Source organism: Gobio gobio (assembly GCF_949357685.1).
Source record: "Gobio gobio genome assembly, chromosome: 11".
In the NCBI taxonomy this organism is placed as follows: domain Eukaryota; kingdom Metazoa; phylum Chordata; class Actinopteri; order Cypriniformes; family Gobionidae; genus Gobio; species Gobio gobio.
Genome location: NC_137104.1, coordinates 2,514,665 through 2,542,210, shown reverse-complemented (window position 1 = coordinate 2,542,210; position 27,546 = coordinate 2,514,665). Strand labels below are relative to the sequence as shown.

General features: G+C 47.6%; 1 long non-coding RNA gene across 1 annotated transcript; it reads left to right on the top strand.

Annotated features, from left to right (window-relative positions):
- Nucleotides 1-16,125: 16,125 nt before the first annotated feature.
- On the top strand, nt 16,126-18,201 carry LOC307134407. The gene is made up of 3 exons (XR_013817557.1): nt 16,126-17,575; nt 17,667-17,783; nt 17,867-18,201. It is a non-coding gene; the product is annotated as an uncharacterized lncRNA (long non-coding RNA).
- Nucleotides 18,202-27,546: the final 9,345 nt, after the last annotated feature.

Below are 27,546 nucleotides of genomic sequence, written 5' to 3'. Positions count from 1 at the left end.
CGGTCAGGCACTGTTTTCCGGTTGAGGTCCCTGTAATCAATGCACAACCTCAGGCTGCCATCTTTTTTCCTGACACACACAATTGGGGATGAATATGGCGAATGAGATTTTTCAATCCACCCCTGGGCGATCAAATCATGAAGATAGTCTTTCATTTCTTGGTACAGCGGTTTTGGAACAGATGTATACATTCGCACAACAGGTGTCTGATCTGTTACACTGATGCTCAATTGTAGGTCTTTGACACACCCGATGTCCTCATCTGATTTTGAGAAGGAATGACACTCTTCTCGCAGCATTTGCCTGACTTTCTGTTGCTGCTCCAGAAACAAAAACTGACGTCCACAGGTGGGTCCCACACACCTTCACCATTAGTCTCACACTCACTTGTTGGCTTCGCCCTTTCATTAACACTGGCTGTTGTTACACCAGATGACGCTGTCGCTGGTAACACTGACTTTATTGTTTGTACCGTCCCAAGTTCAGTCTTTCCTACCAGAAGGATATCGTGTTCGGTCACATTCTGGACACTGATTTGGATCACAGGTCGGCTCCCCTTTTTCAGAGTCAAGAGTGTTTCAATGGGTTCCAGTCCATCAGGGTACTGTAGATTGACAGATGGTTCAAACAACATGACACTATCCTGCTTCATACATGGTGCTTTTACTTGACACTTGACCTGCATGATAGCATTTTTTGGCACAGTCACATGGTCTCTTGTCGTCTTAACTAAATACTCACTTGACCTTTCAGCTGTCACAAGGTTAATGAATGTTTGGACTTTACTTCTCCTCAAACTTGGAAAAGCACATCTAACAGTCTTATTCAACAGTCCTTTGCTCACATCACACTGTCCACTCGCTTCACTCTGTTTCATGACCTGCTCAATTACATTGTAACCAATGATTGGCTTGGACAACTGCTGGCCTCTTAAGACGAGTACAGGGATGACTAATTCTTTCATTTTGTTTGCAGGGGGAGCCAAGTTGAACGTAATTTCTACCCATCCTTCATAGGGCATGATGGAACCATTGGCTGCGACAAGATGCAAGTTGTCTGTGGCCTCTGTCGCTTCGGAAACTTCTCGTATCTTTACTCCAGGTAGGTACTGATCCTTCCACTGTCGATCCACAATGCACACTTGGGATCCTGTGTCCCACAATGCCTCTGTTTTGTGTCCATTCAGATAACATGTCACTTAGCATTGTTTACCAACCAGGGAAGTCACAGGCGAATGTTTGTTGACTTGACACTCAGAAATTAGATTGCACTCATAAGGGATGATGTCTGGCTCCAATCCCACTTGCTGCCTTGGATACAAAGGGGACAATTTCACTTGATGGGTCACTCCCTGTCCCGCGGTGGTAACCCGTCCTCGTTTAACTGAACCCTACGCTGTGTTCGTGTACCTTTCTCTTTGCAACCCGCCAGGAAATGTTCATTGCTGCCACAGCGGTAACAATGGGTGCACAGTTCCATCGATCTCGCTTGCTGACAATGAAAACACTGCCTTGGCCTTGGAGGGCGTGACTGTTGGTATGGCTGGAATGACTGTGATTGTGGCGTTGCGACATATGACTGTGACTCTGCGTGAAACTGCTGCGGATTGAACCCTTGAGCTGCATACTGAGATGAATGAGTTGGCTGGAAATACTGCACTGGCATCGGACTCATCCGCCGTTGATATGGTTGTGGTGTGAAATGAGAAACTTGAAATGGGTACTGTTGTTGTTGCTCACCTCCATTTTGACTCTGCCTCCAGGCCTGGTTCTGCGGCACCTGATTCTCCTCTGAGATGGATTGATGGGCTGTCCTTAAAGTTGAGACATCATTGTTGACAGTGCAGCACTGTTGCGGCAGAGGTGAGGGTTGCTGCATCGATTCCTTGATCTGCTTGACTTCTTCACTTAAACTTTTCAACTGTGACATCAAATCAGATTTTGGCTGTTTTTGTTTGCTTTTTAAATGCAGAGTTGGTTCACTTAACTGAGTAACATTCACAGTGGCGCTTCGTTCACTTTTCTGTTTACTCTGTCTCTCAGCCTCGTGGGAGCATGCAACATTCAACTTTTCCAGCAGTATCTCATCTGTGACTGTGGTGTCTGTCAGGTACGGTTGGAGATCACTCTGGATACGGTCGTTTTGTAGACCTGTTAACACAGTGTGGAGAAACATATTCTGCACGAGTGCTGGGTCATATTTCAAACCCGACTCGTCTTCTTGTGACGCAAAGAGAATTTTCTGCCTCATGTCAAGCACACGTATGAGGAAACTTTGGGGTGTTTCTTTTGCACGTTGTGATTCTGCAGTAAGTTGCTTGTACAATTCAGTGGCGTTTTTCTCTTGGTAATGGGACCGAAGAATTCGTCTCAACATTGGTAAGGTCAAATCAGTTTTCCCTTCTAAGTAGCTACGTAATTGAAGGCCTGGTGTAATGGCTCGAATCACTGAATCAACTATCTCTTGTTCTGGGTAACTTTTTTTCAGTCCACTTTCAATTTGGCGTGCCAGACTCGAAAAGGTTAATCTATCTCTTTGGCCAGGTTCTCCAATAAAACCTGAGATTTTAAACTCCCTGTGCCATACAGTCGGTATCATTTGTCCCTGTGGAAGCAGCGAAGAGTTAACTGCTACACTGTCTGCTGATGCTGGCCTCAGCCTCGTGCAATGTGAAACGGTTGGAAGTGTTTGCACAGCAGGAAGCAGATCAGTTGTGTGCTTAATTTCTCCTGGTTGTCTTTGTACTACATTTTCTCTTTCCTCTACCTGTCCCAGCTCTGGGCTTGGTTCACTCACGTTTGCATCAGTTAGCATAATTTCACTCAATTTATCATTTATGCTTAATAGTTCAGCCATGCCTACATCCTCAAGTTCCTCCAACTCACTTCGTAGCAGATGATTACTGAGACGACTAACTAGAGAAAGGCGTGTGACATTTGCTTCTAAATGAATCTCAAGGAACTGACTCAGTTCAATTAATTTTCCTCTTGGCAATGTACACAGTCTCTCACCGATTTCTTCCTGGATACTTTGCAAGTCATCCATTGCTGCAGTTTTTCGCAGTGTTTCAGTGTTGTATGTGAACTTTGACTTATCTGATTTAACTCAGCTGCCTTTGTACCTCAAGTGCACGCTCTGTTCAATCTGTTCTGCCTTGTCACTATACTCAACTGATAAACGTCTGGGTAGTTAAGGGATGAATGTCGCGAGGCGGTTCCCTGCCGATCAAGGTGGATAAACCGTCTGACATCTATCCCAGCGGTGCCTCCAAAATTGTAGTACCTCTGAAAAAGAAGTACAAAAAGGTTAAGAAGAATAAAGAATAAAATAAAAGAGAGCGCTGCAGTGATTGCTTCTTTAACAGTGTATTGAAACTGAATGGCAAATAATAAAAACATACATGTATAACAGATGCTCAGTACATTACATTATCAGTGCATATTAATACTTTTCTTACAAAGTAATGACTAGCTGTAAATATAAGTAACTGCATGTCTCATCACACTAGAGACACAACTGACACAGTGACACTTGTTATAAAGAGAAAACATATTTTCAGAAATGACAGTATGAAATTGATGACAATAATGCAGCTGAGATACATTACATGCTCATGTCTGACCAATGTTTATGTATTTCCTACAATAAAGTCACTTACAAAATTGATGAAAACTATTGACATGCATAACTCAATCCACAGACATGAAGGAGTTAATTACCCAAATGTGCAAGTTTCAGATAACTCATAAAATTGAAACAACTGAATAAACTCTTATATCCAAACAATGTTGACATAAATGACTCTCTCTCTCTAGTGTATAGCGGGCTAACGCGCTAATCGCGAGGCATCCATGCTAACCATGTGCTCAGAAATGCAAACACCTGGCACACTATCACTACACAACAATAAACTACTTTCAATCCGTACAACTCATCAGTATTGCATTAAACAGTGTTACTCCTCAAGATCGAAGTGTTTAATTTACCTGAAGAAGAAGTACAAAAAGGTTAAGAAGAAAAAAGAATAAAATAAAAGAGAGCGCTGCAGTGATTGCTTCTTTAACAGTGTATTGAAACTGAATGGAGCGTATCACGGGCACGCGCCACATACCGAAGTGTGCGATGACGTCATCACGCTGGTATGTCAAATGAAAATAATAAAATGAATTACTGCACATAACGTCCTTACTCATTTCGTGAACCTAAGCACAAATAACCATTCAAACAATATTAGCAATATAAAGAAAATAGTATGAACAATTCTATAATGCATTTGAAGAAATGAATAAACATAAAAATCACTTTATACATAAAAATCACTTCATCACAAATTAAGATCCTCCCAACCAAATAAGTCTGATCTGATATCAGTAAAACCAACATCAAATGGACCTATCACAAAATATTTCCTGTTTTTGTGATCTGCTATCGTGACAGCTCTAGATCAAACATTACTTTGGAGTTTGAACATCTGACACACAAAGTGAATCGCCCACATGATGGTACACAACATGAGGCTTTATTTCATCCTTGATCACGTCACATGACTATGTGAGACAATACACTCCTCGATTTTTTGCATGCTTGCGCATTACAATTTCTAGTTTTATATATATATACTACAACCTATTTCCTTTGTGTATCACTGCCATCTTACTATGAAGAAAACAAGATCTCTGCATCATCTGTGGCGACGGGGAAACCATGACAAGAATTGTGCTGATGGCACTGTGTGCTTTGGCCTATTTGCCAAGTTCAAGAGTCTATGAAAAAGACTGGGACAGTGAAAAAGTGTTCAAATTTTGGCTCTCCTTAGGGTCGTGCGTCATATTTCAAGGACTTAAGTCTGCTTTAACACATACTCTGTGGCGGCCAAGAAACGACACTGTGAAATGGGTTGATGGTGCAATATGTGGCTCAGTGTGCATTGACCTATATGCAAAGTTTAATGGTTTACATGTGCCCATGAAAGTCTGTATATTTTTATTATTTTTTCTTTCCTTTTAGAAGCTCTGTAATACGGTACTAAGAATATTGTGAAAAGAAACACAAAATGCTTATAACTGCAGTTTTTCATAATGAAAAAGTGATGTACATTTGATAGTTGCTAAAGAATCACTAAACAGCTGCCATGAAAATAATTTTTTTGTATGATAAATGTATTTTCATTACATTCTTAATTTTCTATTATAGAAAAAGGCTAAAAAGGGGCAATAGTCTGGAAATACAAAATATTTTTCCATACTCTGCTTTCTTTTCTCCATACTTTTCCAAACTGCGTAGGAATCCTGACGGGTGCATGGGTCCAATATTGCATCATCATAATTATTTTTTACAATAATAAAAATGTTATCTATATGTTGTGGAGCACAAAACTAGACATATATGGTATCTTTTGAAAGCTTCTGAAAGCTTTCTTGACAACCACATTACTTTTTAATTTATGTTACGAATAATATTGGATTTCATATTTAGAATCATACAAACTCGCCAAACAGAGACACATATCAAATGAAAGCTCTCTTAAGAATATCACTGTGTGGTTTATTTCACCGATCTAACACTTTACAGAACATAATTATCAAAAGAATCACAAAGATGAAAATGACTCCTGCATAACATTCCTCTAGCGCTACATCAGCTCTTTCCTTGGGTTTTTTCTTCAAGATGAGACTCTTTTAACTTGTCTGTGAGCATGCATGGCCAAACGACATTGTAATATGTCTCAGATGCGATGTTGTTTCATCGGACTTTGGTAGTTTGATACACACTCAGGATTATGTAAAATCAACATCAGAGTTCGATGACTTAAGTTTCAATGACTGTTTGCTGTCTGGGTAAATACGGGTAATAAAGGTTTTTGGCTGCATGATCACATGTTTTGATCTTCACATCTGAGACATATTACAGTGTCGTTTGGTCATGCATGCACACAGACAAGTTAAAAGAGTCTCATCTTGAAGAGAAAACCCAAGGAAAGAGCTGATGTAGCGTTAGAGTGATTGGCCGGGTCACATGACAGCGATTTGATGTTTATCCAAATAAAACTAATAAAAACACAGACCCCACTTCATTGATAGTGTAGGCTTATGTTGAACTTTATTCTTGTACAAACAAACGCTGTATTAAGCAGTAGACTACATAAAGTACTGACTGAAAATGTCTCTGAAATATCTGTGTATTTGACAAATATTGCATTTATTTCACTGGTTGGAAAACTATCACTGAGGGCTTATGTGGGGTGCTGAGTAAGTTTAGACTTAAGGTCCTTTCACACTGGACATGATTTTGACATGGGAATAATTTTCATGATGGTCTTATTTCTTGATCAGCTGTTTGGAGTAGCCCAGGTTATAAATAGGCTACTGTTTCAACAGGATTCTCAGTGGGTGTGTCACTGAGTGGGGAGAACCTGTTTGATGTTCTAATCAGAATGGAAGAGCATTTTTTTGATCTACGACTAAGCCGTCTCACAGTCACCCAGTTACCCTGCGGCTTGAGCTCTACTGCTGGTACCGAACAATGTGCAGAGTTCGCTAAGCTAGTCACATCCAAAGCAGTGTCTAAAGCTCTTGCATTCTTACTATCCTCAATTAAAAATTTTATGCATGTCTCCAATTCTGAAATCTTCTCCATCAGCTTGACTATCTCCCTGCATTTATCACATGTGAAGCCCTGTTCGCTGACAGAGAAGGTAATACTAAACATGTGACAGGCAGTGCAAGTGACAATAGCAGGAGGACACGACATGGCTTACCTAATCCAAATCACCCGGGTTGTTTGATGGACTCGTAAAAGGCGTGGAGAGAAAAACAGGAGCCCCGGATGCACGGATGACTACTGCGAGGTCCCAAGAGGGCACGAGGGGAGAACGAGGAGGATTCAGTCTCCTCACTCCCCTCAGGAACCTGATGACCAGGTTGTGCTGACTTACTGTTTTGTTCTCCAAGAGGTCGTGGTGGGCAGATATTGCGGTCACATAAACTTTAAAGGTGGAAGGAGACAGCCTTCGTTCCAACCCTTCTTGGAGAAACGAGAGCACGGTCCCGGTCGGGCATTTCCAGGGGTCTCCTTGGCTAGAAGAACACCATGTGACGAAGAGGTTCCACTTCAACGCATAGGTGTGTCTGGTAGACTCTGCCCTAGCGGAAGTGATGGTAGCCACCACCGGATGTGGTAGGGTACTCAAACCTGCCGCGTCCCATCCAGGAGCAACACGTGGAGGTTCCAGAGATCGGGACGTGGGTGCCATAGGGTGCCCCGTCTCTGAGAGGGGAGGTCCTTCCTCAGAGGAATAAGCCAGGGAGGGGCTGTCGCAAGGAGTAAGAGTTCAGGGAACCAGGTTCGGCCGTGCCGATACGGGGTGACCAGAAGGACCTGCTCCTTGTCCTCCCTGATTTTGCACAATAGCTGTGCGAGAAGGCTCACTGGGGGAAACGCATACTTGCGTAGGCCCTGCGGCCAGCTGTGCGCCAGTGCATCCGTGCCGAGCGTGCCCTCGGTCAGGGAATAAAACAGGCTGCAGTAGCAAGAGTCGTGGGAGGCAACCAGATCTACCTGTGCGTTGCCGAACTGTTCCCAAATTAGCTGGACCATCTGGGGATGGAGTCTCCATTCTCCAGGAAGTGAGAGCTCGTCCGCTGCTCGGTTCAGTTCTCCCAGGTTATGGACAGCCCGAAGGGACCTCAGATGCTTCTGACTCCATAGAACGAGATGGCGGGTGAGTTGAGACATACGGCGGGAGCGTAGACTCCCCTGGTGGTTGATGTACACTACAGTGGCCGTATTGTCTGTCCTGACTAGTACATGTTGACCCTTCAGCAACGCCCGGAAGTGGTGCAGGGCGAACTGTACTGCCAGCAATTCGAGGCAATTGACATGCAGGCGGCGCTGGGGTCCTGTCCAGGACCCATGTCCTGGCATGTTCATTGCACATGGCACCCCAGCCAGTGGCAGAGGCATCTGTTGATACAACAATATGCCTGGAAACTCTTTATAAGGGCATACCGGCCCGTAGATAACTGAGGTTCGACCACGGGCTGAGGGTCTGCAGTGCCCGACCGCCATGACCATCTCGGGACTCGATCGCGAAGCCAGTGCTGAAGCGGTCTCATATGAAGCAATCCGAGCGGCGTTACCGTGGCTGCAGATGCCATATGCCCCAGGAGCCTCTGAAATAGTTTCAGTGGAACCGCACTCTTGCTCTCGATTTGACGGAGGCAAGTCAGCAGTGACTGCGCGCGCTCGCTCGAAAGCTGTGCGTACATGGCGACCGAGTCGATGTCCATACCGAGAAAAGAGATCCTCTGCGCTGGGCAGAGTTTGCTCTTCTCCCAGTTGACCCGAAGGCCCAGACAGGCCCAGACACCTGCGCTCGAGAGTGACCCAGGATTAGATTAGATTAGATTAGATTCAACTTTATTGTCATTACACAAGTACAAGTACAAGGCAACAAATTGCAGTTTAGGTCTAACCAGAAGTGCAATAGCAGCAAGTGCAGGATATACAACGTTTGCATAAGTGCAGGACATGGATATGTACTGAATATATATAAATATATCTATAAATAGAGAGATGGTTATTACTATAAACAGAATTTACAGGTGAATATGTACAGTGAATAATATACAGATGGTTATTACTATAAACAGAATTTACAGGTGGATATGTGTCACATGTCTGTCCTGTCTTGTGAAGCACATGTGGTGGTTTGTTATTTTCCGTCCTTGTCTAGTTCCCACCCTCCTTGTTATCATCTTATTGGTTTAATTTGCCCCACCTGTGTTCCCTCGTTACCTGCTTTATTTGTCCCCTTTATAAGTTCCTTTGTGTTTTGCAGTCCTGGTCGGTTCATTGTGACGTCTACGTGTTCCTTTCCCTGTGTTCCCGTTTGAGTTTTGTTATTTCTTAGTTGTATGTTTTCCCCCTCGTGGGTTTTTGTTTGTATTTATGTTTATATTATATTAAATTTCATGTCCCTTCCTGCAATTGAGTCCTCACCTCAGTTTCCTCAGTCATCCCGTGACAGAATGAACCGACCCACAAGAGGACTCAGCAGAAGATGAAGACCTTCCTTTTCCCATCTCCCTACCCCTCTGCTGCACAGACCGCAGGACAACGGAGCAAACTCCTTTCCCTTCGGCAGGAGAAGGCCAGCGTGAGGGAGTTTGCTTACCGGTTTGTCTTCGCAGCAGAGGGGCTCAACATCAGTGACACGGAGCGTAAGGACATTTTTAACAATGGCCTGAAGGAGCCTGTCAGCGCTTGGGAGATGGGAATGCTGGGGATTTTATCATTCTGGCAGTTTGTGGGGTTTGTATACAATCAGGGTGATGGAGAAGAGTTCCATAAGGGTGGACTTCCACCTCTTGGTCCTCCCCCACTTATCCTCACAGACTGCCAGGTCCCCAGTCCTCCGATGACCCCTTCGCCCGGACGGACGCCCGGACGCCCTGCTCTGACTGTGCCGCCCGGACGCCCTGCTCTGACTGCGCCGCCCGGACGCCCTGCTCTGACTGCGCCGCCCGGACGGCCTGCTCTGACTGCGTCGCCCGGACCTCCTGCTCTTCCCGTGCCGGCCTGGCGTCCTGCTCTTCTCGCGCCGGCCTGGCGTCCTGCTCTTCTCGCGCCGGCCTGGCGTCCTGCTCTTCTCGCGCCGGCCTGGCGTCCTGCTATGCCCGCGCCGCCCTTGTGCCTTGAACTCCGCGGGCCATCCTGGTCGCCTGAACTCCGCGGGCCGCCCTGGCCTCCCGAACTCCGCGGGCCGCCCTGGCCTCCCGAACTCCGCGCGCCGCCCTGGCCTCCCGAACTCTGCGGGCCGCCCTGGCCTCCCGAACTCTGCGGGCCGCCCTGGCCTCCCGAACTCTGCGCGCCGCCCTGGCCTCCCGAACTCTGCGGGCCGCCCTGGCCTCCCGAACTCTGCAGGCCGTCCCGGCCGCCTGAGCTCCGCGGGCCGCCTGAACTCCGCGGGCCGCCCCGGTCGCCTGAACTCTGCGGGCTACCCTGGCCGCCTGAACTCTGCAGGCCGTCCCGGCCGCCTGAACTCCGCGGGCCGCCCCGGTCGCCTGAACTCTGCGGGCCACCCTGGCCGCCTGAACTCTGCAGGCCGCCCCGGCCGCCTGAACTCCGCGGGCCGCCCCGGCCGCCTGAACTTTTTGTTTCCCCCTTCCCTCTCTGGTCTGTCTTGCCCGTCCCTCTCTGGTCTGTCCCTCCCGCCCGCCCTGGTCTGTCCCTCCCGCCCCGCCCTGGTCTGTCCCTCCCGCCCCTTCCTGGTCTGTCCCTCCCGCCCCGCCCTGGTCTGTCCCTCCCGCCCCGCCCTGGTCTGTCCCTCCCGTCCCGCCCTGGTCTGTCCCTCCCGTCCCGCCCTGGTCTGCCCCTCCCGTCCCGCCCTGGTCTGCCCCTCCCGTCCCGCCCTGCCCCTCCCGTCCCACCCTGGTCTGTCCCTCCCGTCCCGCCCTGGTCTGTCCCTCCCGCCCCGCCCTGGTCTGTCCCTCCCGTCCCGCCCTGGTCTGTCCCTCCCGCTCCGCCCTGGTTTGTCCTCCCGGTCCCGCCCTGTTCTGGTGGAGCATCTGGTAGCCGCTCCTTAAGGAGGGGGTAATGTCACATGTCTGTCCTGTCTTGTGAAGCACATGTGGTGGTTTGTTATTTTCCGTCCTTGTCTAGTTCCCACCCTCCTTGTTATCATCTTATTGGTTTAATTTGCCCCACCTGTGTTCCCTCGTTACCTGCTTTATTTGTCCCCTTTATAAGTTCCTTTGTGTTTTGCAGTCCTGGTCGGTTCATTGTGATGTCTACGTGTTCCTTTCCCTGTGTTCCCGGTTTGAGTTTTTGTTATTTCTTAGTTGTATGTTTTCCCCCTCATGGGTTTTTGTTTGTATTTATGTTTATATTATATTAAATTTGATGTTTTTCCCTGCATTTGAGTCCTCACCTCAGTTTCCTCAGTCATCCCGTGACAGAATGAACCGACCAGGACTGCAAAACACAAAGGAACTTATAAAGGGGACAAATAAAGCAGGTAACGAGGGAACACAGGTGGGGCAAATTAAACCAATAAGATGATAACAAGGAGGGTGGGAACTAGACAAGGACGGAAAATAACAAACCACCACATGTGCTTCACAAGACAGGACAGACATGTGACAATATGTACTATGAATATAATATAATATACAGATGGCTATTACTATAAACAGAATTTTACAGATAGAGGTATACAATGATATGTTAGGCTAAAATGAGGAATATGGCAGTGGATTAAGGTAGTGCAATAAATTATGGACAGAAGCTATCCGAAAAAAGTGTAAAAGTGCAGTGGAAAGTGATTGCATATTACAGTTAGAAGTACGGTGCAAAATACAAAAGTAAACAGTTGGTACTGTAAATAACAGTCGGCAGTGCAAATGAGCATAATCCAGTTACGGTGTGGTAGTGCAAAATGCATTAGTAAACAGTTGTTACTGTAATAAACAGTCGGTAGTGCAAATAACAAAGTGAAGGCGGATGTGAGGTAGGAGAGTTATCAGTATATGAGGGGAGTGGATCAACGGGGGTTTGAGTTCAGTAAAGAGACAGTGAGCCAGGATGAGCCAGTCGTCGAGGTAGTTTAGGATGCGAACTCCGCGCTGCCTGAGTGGCGCAAGGTCTGCCTCGACAATCTTCATGAAGACGCGAGGGGACAGAGATAGCCCGAATGGGAGGACCACATACTGATATGCCCGCCCCTCAAAAGCAAACCACAGGAACGGTCTGTGTCGAGGTAGGATGGAGACATGGAAGTAGGCGTCCTTCAGGTGGATCGCTTCAAACCAATTGGCTGGACAAACGCATTCGAAAAAGCGTTTTGCTGTCAACATCCTGAACAGAAGCCTGTGAAGGGAGTTCAGGACGCGCAGGTCCAGGATTGGCCGTAACCCACCGGTTTTCTTGGGCACAATGATGTAGGGGCTGTAGAAGCCGGACTTCATTTCAGCTGGAGGGACAGGCTCGATCGCACCCTTCGCCAGGCCAAAGAGAGGGATGCGAGTGGTGGGGCCCGGGGGCAGTGCACACTGTCATCACCGATCTCTGTGGGCTCAGGGATGGGGGTGTCAGGCTGCGGGGCTGGAGCAGTCTTGGATGCCTTCCTGCGGTTTCCTCTGCGCGGGATGAGACTCGCGGCTGCCCAGGAGAGCATGGCTGTCAACTCTGGGTCTGACTCGGCAATGCTGAACCACCCGGAGGCTGCAGCACAGCCGAATCATCATCCTCAGATGACTCCAGCCCACCTTGTGATGCGCCGATCAACATCTCCTCGTCCTCCGCGGCACCAAACGAGACAGTCAGGACAGCAGGAGCCGGCCCCGATGTACTCGCCGGAATGTACGGCAGGTGCGGTGTCTGAGAGGGGGGTGTGGGCCGGGGCATGAGCGTCGGAGCTTTATTCCACACCGTCACCCTCAGGTCACCCTGGCCACCAGCCAAAGTGCCGCCTCTCGTGAAGACTGCAGATTGGGGTGTGGCAGAGGGGACTCTTGCTCCGGCATCCCCACGGAGTTCACAGAGCCTCGACCGTAGCACAGAGATGGCCATGTTCCCGCAGTGGGAACATGAGTCATCCACAAGCGCTACCTGAGAGTGCTGAAAGCCCAAACACGTCAAACAGTGATTGTGCCTATCAGAAGGCGAAAGAGATCGACCGCACCCAGAAGCACATGGGCAAGACATCCTTAAAAGGACGTGCCACGTGTGAGCTCTTTTGTGAGAGGAAACCTCGCAGTCGATGCCGAAACTGTGAAAGGAGTGATCATCAGTTCCACACACAAAAGTATAATAGTATCTGTGGCGGAGGGGGCCTGGTTTTGCGAGGTCTGTAGCGGGAGAGAGGGAGCGGAGCCAAGCGGTCGGTAAGTAGGTCAAGTGCAAATGACAAACACCTGTCTCTGATTGCAGTAATTGGTGTGGAGAGACTGCATATAAGGCGCTGCGGGGAGAGAGACGAGAGAGATAGTTGGATTGGGACTGCGCACCCACTTCCTGCCTGGGGAAACAGAGTGGAACCCGAGTGATTGTCCTGACAAGTTTTGAGTGATCGTTAATGTGTTTATGCGCCCACGTGCGCCCGTTATGTTTGTATCTGAAAAGTTTGAGCAATAAAGTCGCAAGTCCCAGTCACGCCGACCCTGCCTTCTTCCTTCCTGCCCATTAAAACAACGAACCGCGTTACAGTATCTTATTCGTATAGGCTGATACTAAGATTTTTGGTCTTGGATTGGTTCTTAAAAAATGTTATCGGTGTGTTTTACCTATATTTTTATTTACGCATTCATTGTGGGCAGTCGTGGCCTAATTGTTAGAGAAGGTTACAGGTTTGAGTCTCAGGTCCGGAAGGAATTGTCGGTGGGGGGAGTGAATAACCTGCACTCTCCTCCACCCTCAACACCACGACTGAGGTGAGACCCTTGAGCAAGGCCGCAGCAATTTGGCTGCCCACTGCTGTTTGGGTGTGTGTTCATGGTGTGTGTGTTCACTACTGTGTGTGTGCACTTGGATGGGTTAAATGCAGAGCACAAATTCCAAGTATGGGTCACACGTCACGTCACTTTCACTTGTGTTGTGTTTTAGGGTTAATGAAAATGTCTGTAAAATAGTGGATAGTGTCCTGGAATGAAAACGAGACTAAACAACTACATTTACCCAACCAGAGAAATGAATGAATGAAGACTGTTTGACTGTTTACCTTGAGTACACATTGATCACACATAAAGTGTTTGATTAAACCATGGGAATGTCAAACAGAGTAAAAATGACTGTTTACACTGAGTACACATTGATCACAAGATGATCACACATAAAGTGTTTGATTAAACCATGGGAATTTCAAACAGAGAAAAAAATACTGTTTAAACTGTGTAAGCTGCTGAAAAATCTGACATGTTTATGCTGGATAGTGCTAGTTTAGTGCTGGTTTAGTTGGTGGACTCAAGCAAAATCACCAGCATGGTCTTGCAGGGTTGAGTGTGAGTTCGCCAGATGTCAGTATGTAAGCAGTGTTTTGTTGGAACAAGCATTGTTTTTGCTTGCAAATTTCTATGTGTAACATATTAATGAAGTAAATTATAAACAATATACAATTAGAACTTACATTGTTGTAATATATAATTTGTAATTTCTTTTGGTCCCTCTTTTAAAAGTGGAACTAAAAACATTTAATTGTTTTAGTTAAATGAATAAATGTCATCTGAAGTTTTGAATAACAAAGTATAATTTTAAACTGGTGAAACATTCAAAGGGTCAAAGGATTTTTATCCTGTCTCAAAGTATTTGTACAGAAGAGCTTGTATGCTTGTTTGATTCTGTTGGTTAACTGCAGCGCAGGTGGCATCATAATTGGTCAATCATCACTTGAGTGAATATATTTTATTTCACTAACTGCTACACCGCTTCATTGTTACTTTAATCTTTAGATTGGGACCATATGAAAACTGAGCAGTGATCGTTTAATATAACAATAAACATGTAACCAGTATGTGTTGTTCCTTATTGAATAATGTATTCCAATGAATTGGATAATTGTATTTGGTCTTTATTTAACTATAAACACACACAAAGTGATATGTAACACCTACACAAGTTGTGTTGTGATCTTGCTTGGCTCATACCAGCACTCAGAAGATAACAGTACACCATGAGAACACATTGATCACAAGATAAAGTGTTTGATTACACCCTGAGTATTTCAAACAGAGTAAAAACAGTGTTTCAGTGAATACTATTTGGCATTTTATAAATATAAGTATTATGTTGAATGTTTGCCGGTTCCCGCCTCCTCCTTCCCTTATGAACGAACTTCATTACTTACAAATTGATCACAAGATGATTACACATAAAGTGATTGATTATACCATGAGAATTTCAAACAGCAAACCATGGCACTAGAAATCAAGGGTCAATGGTTCTGTTCAAAATGAACAAGGGATAGACATGTACTGATGAAATTTCTAACTTGAACCTACTTTGGATAAAAGCATCTGGGAAATTTGCACATGTAACTAAAATATTGTTTACTGATTCTGATTTTGATAGGAGAAGACTAGACCACTGCCAGTGAATACATTTTACTCAGCCACAAATCAGTGCATGCACTTCTACATATGCTTCAAAGTCTTTATGTGTTTAAAAAGGATTTATGCCTTTGAATGTTGAGCAACAAGCTCATTGGCCGCTGATACAACACACTGGCAGCACACCAGGAGGTACCAGGAACAATCGCGCTCAGACTCGGACCGCCGCAAACGTGCCGAGTGTCAAAGCCCCCTTAAGGACCTATCAGTTTGAATTCTGCGATTTCCTGTATTTACATGAATCAGGAACTAGTGAGTGCTCCATGCAGGCAGTGGTAAAGATGGCTCTCTTAAATCTCCAAATATCACTGTAATCTTAAACTTTGCAACAGCATCACTTTTTTACTCCATACCCAAGACCATTAAACCGGTGGGCAATCAAACTTGTTGTCTTCAGAGTCGTGTGAGGGAAGGGAGTTTACCTGACTGTTAAAACAGAAACTATGTTGAGGACAGTACAAAGAGTCTATACGATGCATATGTTTTTAGAATGTGTGTAAATCCACTTTGGAGACTCGTGCGTGTGTTACTGGAGATCCCCTATTAGCTATACATAATAAAGCATGTTTTACAGCACAATCACAACTACCACTGCATGAAAAGTGGGATTTTCGTCAGTATGTGGCACTGTAGATTGCCGTGAAACTTCAGGTTTACGACTGTGCACGGCAATTTGCAGGCAACACTGAAAACTGCCATAAATTGACGGAAATTGAGGTGGGCCTTGCTTGGCAGTTGTCCCCCCAGTTCACATTACTACATTTTTAGGGCAACCAGTTTGATCCAATTTTTTAAGTAGATTCAACTTGTCCGGGCTAACAGAGTAGATTAATTACTCTGTATGTCATTAGCAATAACCAATGTTATGTAAAAAAAAATACACACAAAATAAAAAGTTACGGTGTTATGCCTATATGTAATTGAAACACATTTGCCACACCCATTAACTTAAATAAAGTGAAAATAAATATAATAGGTTTTTCTGGAGCTCCTTGGTGGTCTGAAACCTCAATGAGGTTGAAGAATATAAGGATAAATTAAGCCCCTCTGTGGACTGATTTCCGGACTCTTGTGATTCTCTATCTCTCTCTCTCACTCACACACACACACACACACACACACACACACACACACACACACACACACACACACACACACACACACACACACACACACACACACACACACACACACACACACACACACACACACACACATCTGTGCAGGCAGACACACACACACACACACACACACGCACACAGCCAAAATACATAAATTTTTTTTTATTTTATTCACCTCTTAACATTCTTTTGTTTCATTTTCTTGTTAATTTAATACATTTCTTAAAATCAGTTTGTTGTTGGACTCCCTTCTTTGTAAACTGTCATAAACTGACGAGATCTCTCGTTCAGACTCAATAAAAGCAACTCGGTCAGTGATGGACGTGTTCGTTACCTCCAATAATATCGCATTTTTTATTTGTTTTACAGTTTTTGGAGAAATGCATGACATGACTCGAACGTAATGAAGTAATTTGTATTCATTTTATAAAACAACAACAATGAAAATAAATAATACAAACACAATACATCAGTCCTTAAGTAATCATTTAACCATCAGCCTGCATTATTACACTGTTTTCATTAAAATGGTAAAGTGTACATGTCTTTCTTTGCTGCATACCGTATATGCCTAACTACACAAGCCGAGCTCTACATGTTTGCTATCAGTATCGTTCAATAGCTGGTTCATTTCGTTCACGAACAAGTCGAGGAGGAGATCAGTCTTTGGTTCAGAGTCAGAGTCGGACTCAAAAGCATCTTGGTCAGTAAAAGGTATATTCGTTCACTGATTTCAACAAATCACTTGCTCCGTCACATCTTATACTCGAACGCTATTGGCTCGAAGTTTTGTCATTGACAGTATGAAACAGTCCACAGAGCTGCGCATGCGCTCGCTCCTCGCTGCTAACAGTGCCACGCTGCTGTGGAGGGAGGAATTTCAGTGAAGGAGAAATATGAGTCAGTGGACCACTTGAACGAGAACGATTCGTTCACCTAAAAGATTCGTTCAAAAAGAACGATTCGTTCACGAACGTAACATCACTACTGCTTTGCTTTTTCGTGATCAACAATGACTGGAGTGACGCCGTCTCGCCTTCAGCTCCCTTTCAACTCCTCTGCATGGATGCGGCCAACTTTTTCGACTATTTTTCAGCTCTCCGGCGTCTTCACAACTCTGAGGCAAACTGCAGGCGCTATGAACCAGGGCATGGGTAATGTAACGTTACGATTGAAAGAATATGCTTTTATTCAGCTGTATAAGGAAATGGATGCGTTAATAGATCCGAGCTTAAAACTGCACATTTTGATTTCACAGACTATCCTCGCCTCATAACGAAGCCGTGAGCTCTTATCTGCTTGGAGCGATTTCCGCGAGTCCAGATTTAACCGCTGATCATGACGACATTGTGTGTAAGTATAACTTCTAATGTTTTTCTCATTCCTTGTTTAATTTTACCGTGACTGTTTTTATTAATACCAGTCTCATGTAATTGTTTTCCAGCTGCCTGTAAGACGTATTATGAATCGACACGCCGGAACTTCAGATACAAACAACCTGAACTTACATCGCAGGCGGAAACTGCGAAGTTTAGCTCGGAGTCGATCAAGAAGAAAAAGGGTAAGATTTATTATATTAGATCCGTTTTTTGTCAATGTGAGTATTTTTCAGGTTGCTTATTGTCTTTATGGATTGTATTACAGTTGCTGGAAGCGAGAGTGTGCTGAGGATGAGGTGGACATTTGGAAGTCCGCGACCATTGAACTCATGTTTGACGAGGAAGACGGCTTTGTTGACGGGGTTGTCTCGATGGATTGTGCGGCCACCGCCCTCTCGCAGCCTGGAGCTCGCCGAACTTTACATTACATTACGAGACATTACTGCTGCACTGTACATAGTTGTGTGTTTAACAATAAAGCTCTTTCCTTGAATAAACAGCTGTGTTTTATAAATGAAGCCCTTTCTTTGAATGAACAGCTGTGTGTTTATAAATGAAGCTCTTTCTTTGAATAAACGGCACGGTCCGTATAATTTTCACATATATTCCTTGATGGTATGAATACTTCATAGCACAATAACATTAATATAAAACAAATTATTACAACATAAATTATATATTTATTATTATTATTATTATTATTATTATCATTGGGGTTTACATTTATAATGAGCCAGGGGGACCAATAATGATTGGTTTGCAGTGATCTGCCAACCAATCACAAGGGATTTTTCTTGTTTAAAAGTAGTGGCCTCAGCCAATACTGAGTGAGTAAATTCAAGTCAGGCCGTTGACTCTCTGGTTTCGCTGCAATTCATATGCTAATTAGAGGCGTCGCACCTCCGCACGGTCTCTCAGCGGGGGGGCTCTCCACCTACGTCATGGTTCGTTTACGGCAATTTGTGGCACAGACGAACGCGACGTTCGCTGCCTCTAAATTGTCGAAAACTGATTCAAGATTCAAGATTCAAGAGTTTTATTTGTCACATACACAGTTATATACACAATATACAACTGGCAGTGAAATGTAAACAGGTCCGCTCCATGGACAGTGCAAATAACAGTTACAAGAAATTAAAATAGAAATAGAATAAAATTAGAATAAAAAGTATTAACATAAGTAGAATTATAAATAAATCAAGTAAAAGATAAAAATAGGAAATAAGATAAATAAAAATATAAAAAATATGTGGATATGATAAGTGAGATAAACTGTAGACTTAAAAATAAGTGGTTAACATAAAATATATATATATGTATATATAAAGAAGTATAATGTGCTAGGTTTATTACAGGTTGTTACGCAGTAACAATAGGAAAGTAAAGTGCAGTGCAATTGCAGTATGTGGATGTTAATGTTAAAAAACCGTATGTTTATGCGTGTGCGGGGTGAAGTGAAGTCACGTGACTGAGTTCAGGAGTCTGATGGCCTGGGGGAAGAAACTCCTCCTGAGTCTTTCAGTCTTTGCCATCAGGCTACGGAAGCGCTTACCAGATGGCAGCAGGGTGAAGTGAGAGTTTGCAGGGTGATTAATGTCTCTGATGATTTTAGTAGCTCTACCTCTGCAGCGTTTGGTGTAGATGTCCTGCAGAGACGGGAGAGCTGAGCCTGAGATGCGCTCGGATAAGCGCACCACTCTTTGCAGGGCTTTGCCATCATGACTGGTGCTGTTCCCGTACCATGCTGTGATGCACTGAGTCAGGACACTTTCTATCGCCCCTCGATAGAAAGTTTTCAGGATGGCTGGTGAAACCCTGAATTTCCTCAGCTGGCGCAGGTGGTACAGTCTTTGCCTGGCTTTTTTCACCTGTGTCTGGATGTGTGTAGTCCAGGTCAGATCCTCGGAGATGTTCACACCCAGGTATTTGAAGCTGCTCACTCTCTCTACCGGTGTCCCGCTGATCATGAGAGGGGAGTATGACCGATGCTGTCTCTTCCTGAAGTCCACAATCAGTTCTTTGGTCTTGTTAACATTCAGAGAGAGACAGTTGTCCTGGCACCATGATGTCAGTTGCTCCACTTCGTCCAAGTATGCCGTCTCATTGTTGTTGGAGATGAGACCCAGGACAACAGTATCATCAGCAAACTTGATGATCGAGGTGGAGCTGTGTGTGGACAAACAGTCATGGGTGTAGAGAGAGTAGAGCAGGGGACTCAGCACACAGCCCTGTGGAGCTCCAACACTCAGGGTGATGGAGGTGGAGGTGAACTGGCCTACTCTCACCGCCTGGGGTCTGCCAGTGAGGAAATCTTCAATCCAGAGGCAGAGAGAAGAATTCAGGCCTAGATCCAGGAGTTTGTGTGTTAGCTTAATGGGAACTATGGTGTTAAAGGCTGAGCTATAGTCAATAAATAGCAACCTGACATAGTTCCCACTTTTGCTGTCGATGTGAGTGAGGCAGGAGTGAAGGACGTGAGAAATGGCATCTTCAGTCGATCTATTGGGACGATAGGCAAACTGAAGAGGGTCCAAAGTGTCAGGAATGGAGGAACAAATGTTGTTTTTAATGAGTCTCTCAAAGACCTTCATGACTAAAGATGTGAGAGCCACTGGACGATAGTCATTTAAGCAAGAGGGTTTACTGATCTTAGGTACAGGGATGATGGAGGATCGTTTGAAGGAGGTGGGGACAACAGATGTAGCAAGGGACTCGTTGAATATGGATGTAAAGAGCCCTGCGAGCTGATCAGCACAGGACCGCAGAACACGACCTGAAATACCATCCGGCCCAGCAGCTTTCCTGACATCCACACGTTTGAGTGCCCTCCGAACCTCGTCCTCCGAGACAGAGATCACGTGACCGTTGCTGCTCTGAGGGACTCTCTCTGACGCGTCACTCGCCGGAGTCGCGCTGCCGCGATTACCATCAAAGCGAGCGTAGAAAGAGTTTAGCTCGTTCACCAGCAACGGATCAGCTCTCACCTCTGCAGAGGATTTAGTTCCAAAAGCACAGATGGTCCTCAGTCCCTGCCACATCCGCCGGGAGTCGTTGAGTTGGAAATGAGATTCCACTCTGTCTTTATAGCGGAGTTTTGCGGCTTTAACGGCGCGCCGGAGGGCGTAACATGAAGCTTTGTACTCCCTCATATCCCCCGTTAGGAGACCGGCATTGTAAGCGGTGGTGCGCGAGTTTACTGCAGTGCGAATTGAACTGTCCACCCACGGTTTCTGATTAGGGAAGGACGTTATAGTTAATGTTTGTGTGGCTTGCTCTGTCAGTGTGTTAATAAAGCAGAGCGCCACTTCTGTGAACTCGCTGACGTCTTCAGAACTCGCGCGGAACATGTCCCAGTCGACGTCATCAAGAGCTGCCTGTAGCGTGATCTCTGAATGGGATGACCAGCGTTTGACTTCCCTCCTCACCGGGGGCTCTTGAACGAGCCTTTGTTTATATTCCGGTGTGAGGAAAATGGCGGCATGGTCCGATTTGCCAAAAGCTGGCTGTGAACGAGCTTTGTAGGCGTTCTTAAACGGAGAGTAGCAATGATCCAGTGTGTTTGCTCCTCGTGTGGGACAGGAGACATGCTGGTGAAAGTTTGGCAATACTTTCTTTAGGTTTGCTTTGTTAAAATCACCCGCGACGATGAAAGCAGCGTCGGGGTGTTTGTTTATGAAGCCGCTGGTCACATCATGGAGGGCAGATAAAGCCAGCCCCGTGTCTGCTTGTGGTGGAATATAAACGGCAGTGGTGATGACCGAGGAAAACTCCCTCGGTAGGTAGAAAGGCCGGCAAATGATAGTTAAATGTTCCAAGTGAGGCGAGCAGGATCGCGAAAGAATGGAGATGTTCCTAGGATCGCAACATTTCTTGTTTATCATGAAACACACTCCACCGCCTTTAGATTTCCCGGCCTCGGCTGTTCTGTCCATCCGAAAAACAGAGAAGTTCTCGGACGGCGTCACGGCTGTATCCGGGACCGCTGGCGTGAGCCATGTTTCGGACAGACAATAGATGTTGCAGTCTCTCATGTCCCGTTGAAAACTTATCCTGGCTCTAAGATCGTCCATCTTATTCTCCAAGGATTGGACATTTGCGAGCAAAATGCTCGGGAGAGGAGGACTGAATGCTCTTTTTCTCAGTCTGTTGCGGATCCCAGCGCGTTTCCCGCGGTGTTTTTTGAATCTTCGCCGTCGACTCGAGTGGCCATTGTTCAACTCGGCGTCCCGGCGAATCTCAGATGGAAGATTGGAGAAAGTGTCCTGAAACAGGTCAGTGTAGCGGTAACCAATTTCCAGAAGTGTTTTGCTGTCGTAACAGATCAAAGCAGATGATCCGTTGGAAAAAATAGAGAGTAAAAGAGAGTAGAATAATAAATAAAAGCAAAGTCTTAGCGGAGCGACCTGCACGGCGACCGAGCACGGCGGCGCCATCTTGCATCTTGCATCTTGCCTTCAACAACTGCCGAAAATTAGGGAGATTTCCGGGAGTCTACAGGCATTTACGGGGTCGAAAATCCCACTTTTCATGCAGTGTACTCTACTGTCTGACGTCTTTACACCTTCAACAATTCAACCGTTAACTCTACAGTAGCTCAACAAATGTGATTTTAACACAAGGGAACAGTGATCTGGGTTTGTAATACTCACATTAGAAAACACCCGCGCTGCTTTTCTCCACCGTATTCGCTAATGACGTATCCTTTCCTGTGGCATCATAGGAAGGCAGGGAAAGAAAAGTATCCAACGATGAAGGCTTCACAATCTGGGCGGAATCAGTAGGCCATCTGGGAACTTCTCGTCTACTCTTTTATGATTACTGAGGTTTTGAACATACTACTCCTTTCACGTACTGTTCCCTTTCAGTCGGTCACGTTCGACGTACGTCGGAACTGACCGACGAATTGGGATCTGATCTCAGAGACCAATCTACTTCGAGTGTATTAAAAACGAGCCAATGGAGATTGGCATGCGATCCACGCATTCCACGCACCGCCCCGCAGCGCGGGTATAAATAAGGAAGTGGAATGCTTGATCATTGCCTTTTTTTTCGGAGCCGAACAGCGTCATTGCTGTGTCTACGAAGAGTGTTATTCGAGTCTCGTGAGAAGGATTGCTGTTCCAGTGCGGGTGTGACGGCGCTTTTCAGCGGGTGGCCGCTTCAGAGGAGATAAAGAGCTGGTTTTGTTGGTTGGCTGGGCGTTTCCATTCTGAGTGCTCATGCAGGCTTGCACTATTTGAACTGCGTGAGCCGCGGTCATCTCCCTGAGTGCTTCAGCACTGAAAGAGCGGTTTTCCTTTTCTAAAAGAGCAACACGGTTTGACCCTGCGTCTTTTTCAAGATGACATTCAAACCGTGTGTTTCTGGATGCGGTTGTTTCCTGTCCTCATTTGACGGCCACGATCTCTCTCACATATAAACATGTGTGATTGCGTTCGTGGGTGATCCATGCTCTCTCAGGAGAGCATGGTCATGTCGGCGCGTTGTTCGTCTCACCTTTCTCGAAGGGCTCGAGTGTTCAGCGCAACGTGTGCCGTCGAGCGCCGGCTGACAGCGGGGGTTGCCACGGCAACCAAGCGCGTCACTCGGCACTCTCTAGATGCGCGGTCCAGACTATGAAACCTCAAATGGGGTTGAGTCCTTTTCCTTATTCCCTGATCTAGTTTCTTTTCTGGTGCATCAGAAAAGGACTACTTTAGCTAATAAGCTTTGGTGGACCTGAGGATTACAGTGGGGCATCCCCGCCGGGTACATCTCTTCGGGCCCCCACTCCTCTATCGCATCATGAGCATGCCGAGACTTTGTTCGTGGGTGGTTCATGTTCTCTCATGAGAACCTGACCACGTCTGTGCCGTGTTCGTCTTGCCTTTTCATAGGGCTTGAGCGTTCAGCGCACCGTGTGCCGTCGAGTTTGACGGCCACGTTCACTGTTTCACATGCCTGCTGGTAGCTTACAGATGGGATTGCTGGTCCTTTTAAAACAAGGAGACCTAATGTTTCATTTGTGGCTCTGGCAGAGGACAGATGTCAATTGCTGCATCGGAGAGAGGGCTGTCATGCACTGGATAGATGATGCTGAGTTTCCCACTATAATGGTGTGTGCTCTTGCTGAATCAGATTCAGAGTTGACAGCCATGCTTTCCCGGGTGGCTGAGGCGTAGTGCAACGCTTAAATCGCCTTGCCTACCCCCGTGCCTTTTTTCCCGGATGGGCATTGGAAAAATTAGCAGTATGGAACTATTTGGTGTCAAAATATGGAACACCAAAAGGGCCGAAATCTGTATAAATTTTTCCCTCTCTCACTACCCTCTGTCCTGCATGTACGAGGGTAGTCCCGACCCAGGGGTTATGCAGGAACTGCGTGCGGCGGTGGACCTCGCTCTCTGGGCGACGGAAGTCACTGCACGCTCCCTGGGTCAGGCGATGTCCACACTAGTGGTCCAGGAACCTGGGGCTAAACCTGGCAGATATGCGTGAGTCCGACTAAGTTCGGTTCCTTAACGCCCCTGTCTGTCAGGCTGGCCTCTTCGGCGACGCCGTTGAGTACTTTGCCCAGCAGTTCTCGATGGCCTAGAAGCAGACAGAGGTGGTTTAAAAAAAAAAAAAAAAAATTCTAATTCGCAGCGCCTCGGCCTGCTTGTCGCCAAGGGCGCCCCCCCTGCGTCCGCCCCTGCGAAACCCAGGGTGCCGGACGTAAGGGAGGCGCCCAACCCACTCAGGGCTTGCTAGTCTACAAGCAAGCGTAAGGGCAAGCGGCCCTGAGATGGGCAGCCCAGGGAGAACAGGAGCTGCTCTGAGGGAGTTGGTGTCCGCACCCCTCCCTCACCCCCCCGGAGGAGGACCGGGGGCCCTGACTGGTGTCAATACTCTGCCGCTGGCTCTCCGGAGTCCAGCGGTACCCACATTTTCAGAGCAGTTTCCTCTCTCTCTGGGCCCCAAGAGGGCCAGGTTGGCAGTGTGCGACGCCCCCGGGCCTTGTCACTTCTTTCCTCCCCTCCCTTCGCCAGGGGGCAGCAGTGTGGGCACCGAGAACGCCCCCGGGCCTTCTCACCCACACTCTGCCCCACCCTGGAATACTCAGACAACACTCCGGGCCGCCTCCGGGCCTCCCGAGTCGGGTCTGTCTATTCCACCTCGCTGCCCCACCCCGGGTACGTCTGTAGTGTCGTTGGTCCCGCTTGTGCGGTCTCTAGGCTTCGGCCCTCAGGCCGTCTCGCTGGCTCATCCGTACCATCAGACTCGGCTACGCGATTCAGTTCGCTCGCCGGCCTCCCAAGTACAGGGGCATCCTCTTCACCTCCGTGCGGAGCAGCGATGCCCAGGTCTTGCGGTCAGAGATCGATGTCCTACTGGCGAAGGACGCGGTCGAGCCGGTTCCTCCAGCCGATATACTTCATTGTACCCAAGAAAGGGGGTGGGTTACGGCCAATCTTGGACCTGCGTATCCTGAATCGGGCCCTGCACAAGCTCCCGTTCCGGATGCTAACGCAGAAACGCATTTTCGAATGCATCCGTCCCCAAGATTGGTTCGCAGCGATCGACCTGAAGGACGCGTACTTTCATGTCTCTATCCTTCCTCGACACAGACCGTTCCTACGTTTTGCGTTCGAGGGGAAGGCATATCAGTACAAAGTCTTGCCCTTCGGGCTGTCCCTGTCGCCTCGCGTCTTCACGAAAGTCGCAGAGGCAGCCATTGTTCCGCTCAGAGAACGCGGCGTTCGCATCCTCAACTATCTTGACGACTGGCTTATACTCGCCCAGTCTCGGGAGCAGTTGTGCGAACACAGGGACATGGTGCTCAGTCACCTCAGCCTGTTGGGCCTTCGGGTCAACCGAGAGAAGAGCAAACTCTGTCCCACACAGAGGATCTCTTATCTCGGTATGGAGCTGGATTCGGTCAGCCAGACTGCGCGCCTCACGGAAGAGCGGGTCCGGTCGGTGTTGAACTGCTTGAATTCGTTCAAGAGCAGGACAGCGGTCCCACTGAAATTTTTTCAGAGGCTCCTGGGGCATATGGCATCTGCAGCCGCGGTAACGCCGCTCGGATTGCTTCATATGAGACCGCTTCAACACTGGCTCCATGGCCGAGTCCCGAGGTGGGCGTGGCAGAGCGGCCAGTACCGGGTCCCAGTGACTCTTTACTGCCGCCAAACTTCAGCCCATGGTCCGACGCTTCGTTTCTCCGGGCCGGGGTGCCCTTAGAACAAGTGTCCAGGCATGCTGTGCTCTTCACGGATGCCTCCTCCACGGGCTGGGGGGCCACGTACAACGGGCATGCAGTTTCAGGTCTGTGGACGGGACCTCAATTGCATTGGCATATCAATTGCCTCGAGTTGTTAGCGGTACACTTGGCACTGCGCCGCCTCAAGGGGCCGCTACGTGGCAAGCATGTACTGGTCCGTATGGACAGCACTGCGGCCGTTGCGTACATCAACCGTCAGGGTGGTCTACGCTCCCGTTGCATGTTCCAACTCGCCCGCCACCTCCTCCTTTGGAGTCAGAAGCATCTGAGGTCGCTTCGTGCCATTCACATCCCAGGTGCGCTGAACCAGACAGCCGACGAGCTCTCTCGCCAGTCGACACCTCCGGGGGAGCGGCGACTCCATCCCCAGGCGGTCCAGCTGATATGGGACCTCTTCGGAGCCGCACAGGTAGACCTGTTTGCCTCTCCGGACTCGACCCATTGCCAGTGGTACTATTCCCTGACCGGGGGCACCCTCGGCACGGATGCACTGGCGCACAGCTGGCCCCGGGATCTGCGCAAATATGCGTTTCCCCCAGTGAGCCTTCCTGCACAGACCCTGTGCAAGGTCAGGGAGGACGAGGAGCAGGTCTTGTTAGTTGCACCCTACTGGCCCAACCGGACCTGGTTCCCAGAACTAACTCTCCTCGCGACAGCCCCTCCTTGGCCGATCCCCCTGAGGAGGGACCTTCTTTCTCAGGGACGGGGCACTCTATGGCACCCGCGTCCAGACCTCTGGAAACTCCATGTCTGGTCCCTGGACGGGACGCGGAGGTTCTAGGTGGTCTACCACAGGCAGTGGTGGACACCATCTCTTCTGCTAGAGCCCCCTCTACGAGGCGCCTCTACGCTTGAAGTGGAACCTGTTCGTTGAATGGTGCTCTTCCCACCGGGAAGACCCCCGAAGGTGTTCGGTTAGTGTCGTGCTTTCTTTCCTGCAAGATGGGCTGGAGCGAAGGCTGTCTCCCTCCACCCTCAAAGTGTACGTCGCAGCAATAGCGGCGTATCACTACGCAGTCGAAGGTAAGTCTTTAGGAAAGCACGACCTAATCGTCAGGTTCCTCAGAGGTGCGAGGAGGCTAAATCCTCCTCGTCCAAACTCGTTACCCTCTTGGGACTTAGCTCTAGTGCTCAGAGCACTTCAGAGCCCTCCCTTTGAGCCTTTGCAGTCTGTGGAGCTTAAAATCCTGTCAATGAAGACAGTGCTTCTGACGGCATTGGCCTCCATCAAGAGGGTAGGGGACCTGCATGCACTTTCGGTCAACGAATCGTGCCTAGAATTCGGGCCGGCCAACTCTCACGTTGTCCTGAGACCCCGGCCTGGATACGTGCCCAAGGTTCCTACTACTCCCTTCCGGGACCAGGTAGTGAACCTGCAAGCGCTGCCTTCGGAGGAGGCAGACCCAGCCCAGGCTTTGTTATGTCCCGTCCGCGCTCTCCGCGCTTACGTCGACCGGACTCAAAGCTTTCGGACCTCAGAGCAACTCTTCGTCTGTTACGGAGGCCAGCAGAAGGGAAAGGCTGTCTCCAAGCAGAGGTTAGCCCACTGGATAGTGGATGCTATCGTCTTGGCTTACCAGTCCCAAGACGTGCCTTGCCCGTTCGGGTTGCGAGCACACTCAACAAGGAGTGTTGCTTCTTCCTGGGCGCTGGCTCAAGGCGCCTCGCTGACAGATATTTGTAGAGCTGCGGGCTGGGCGACA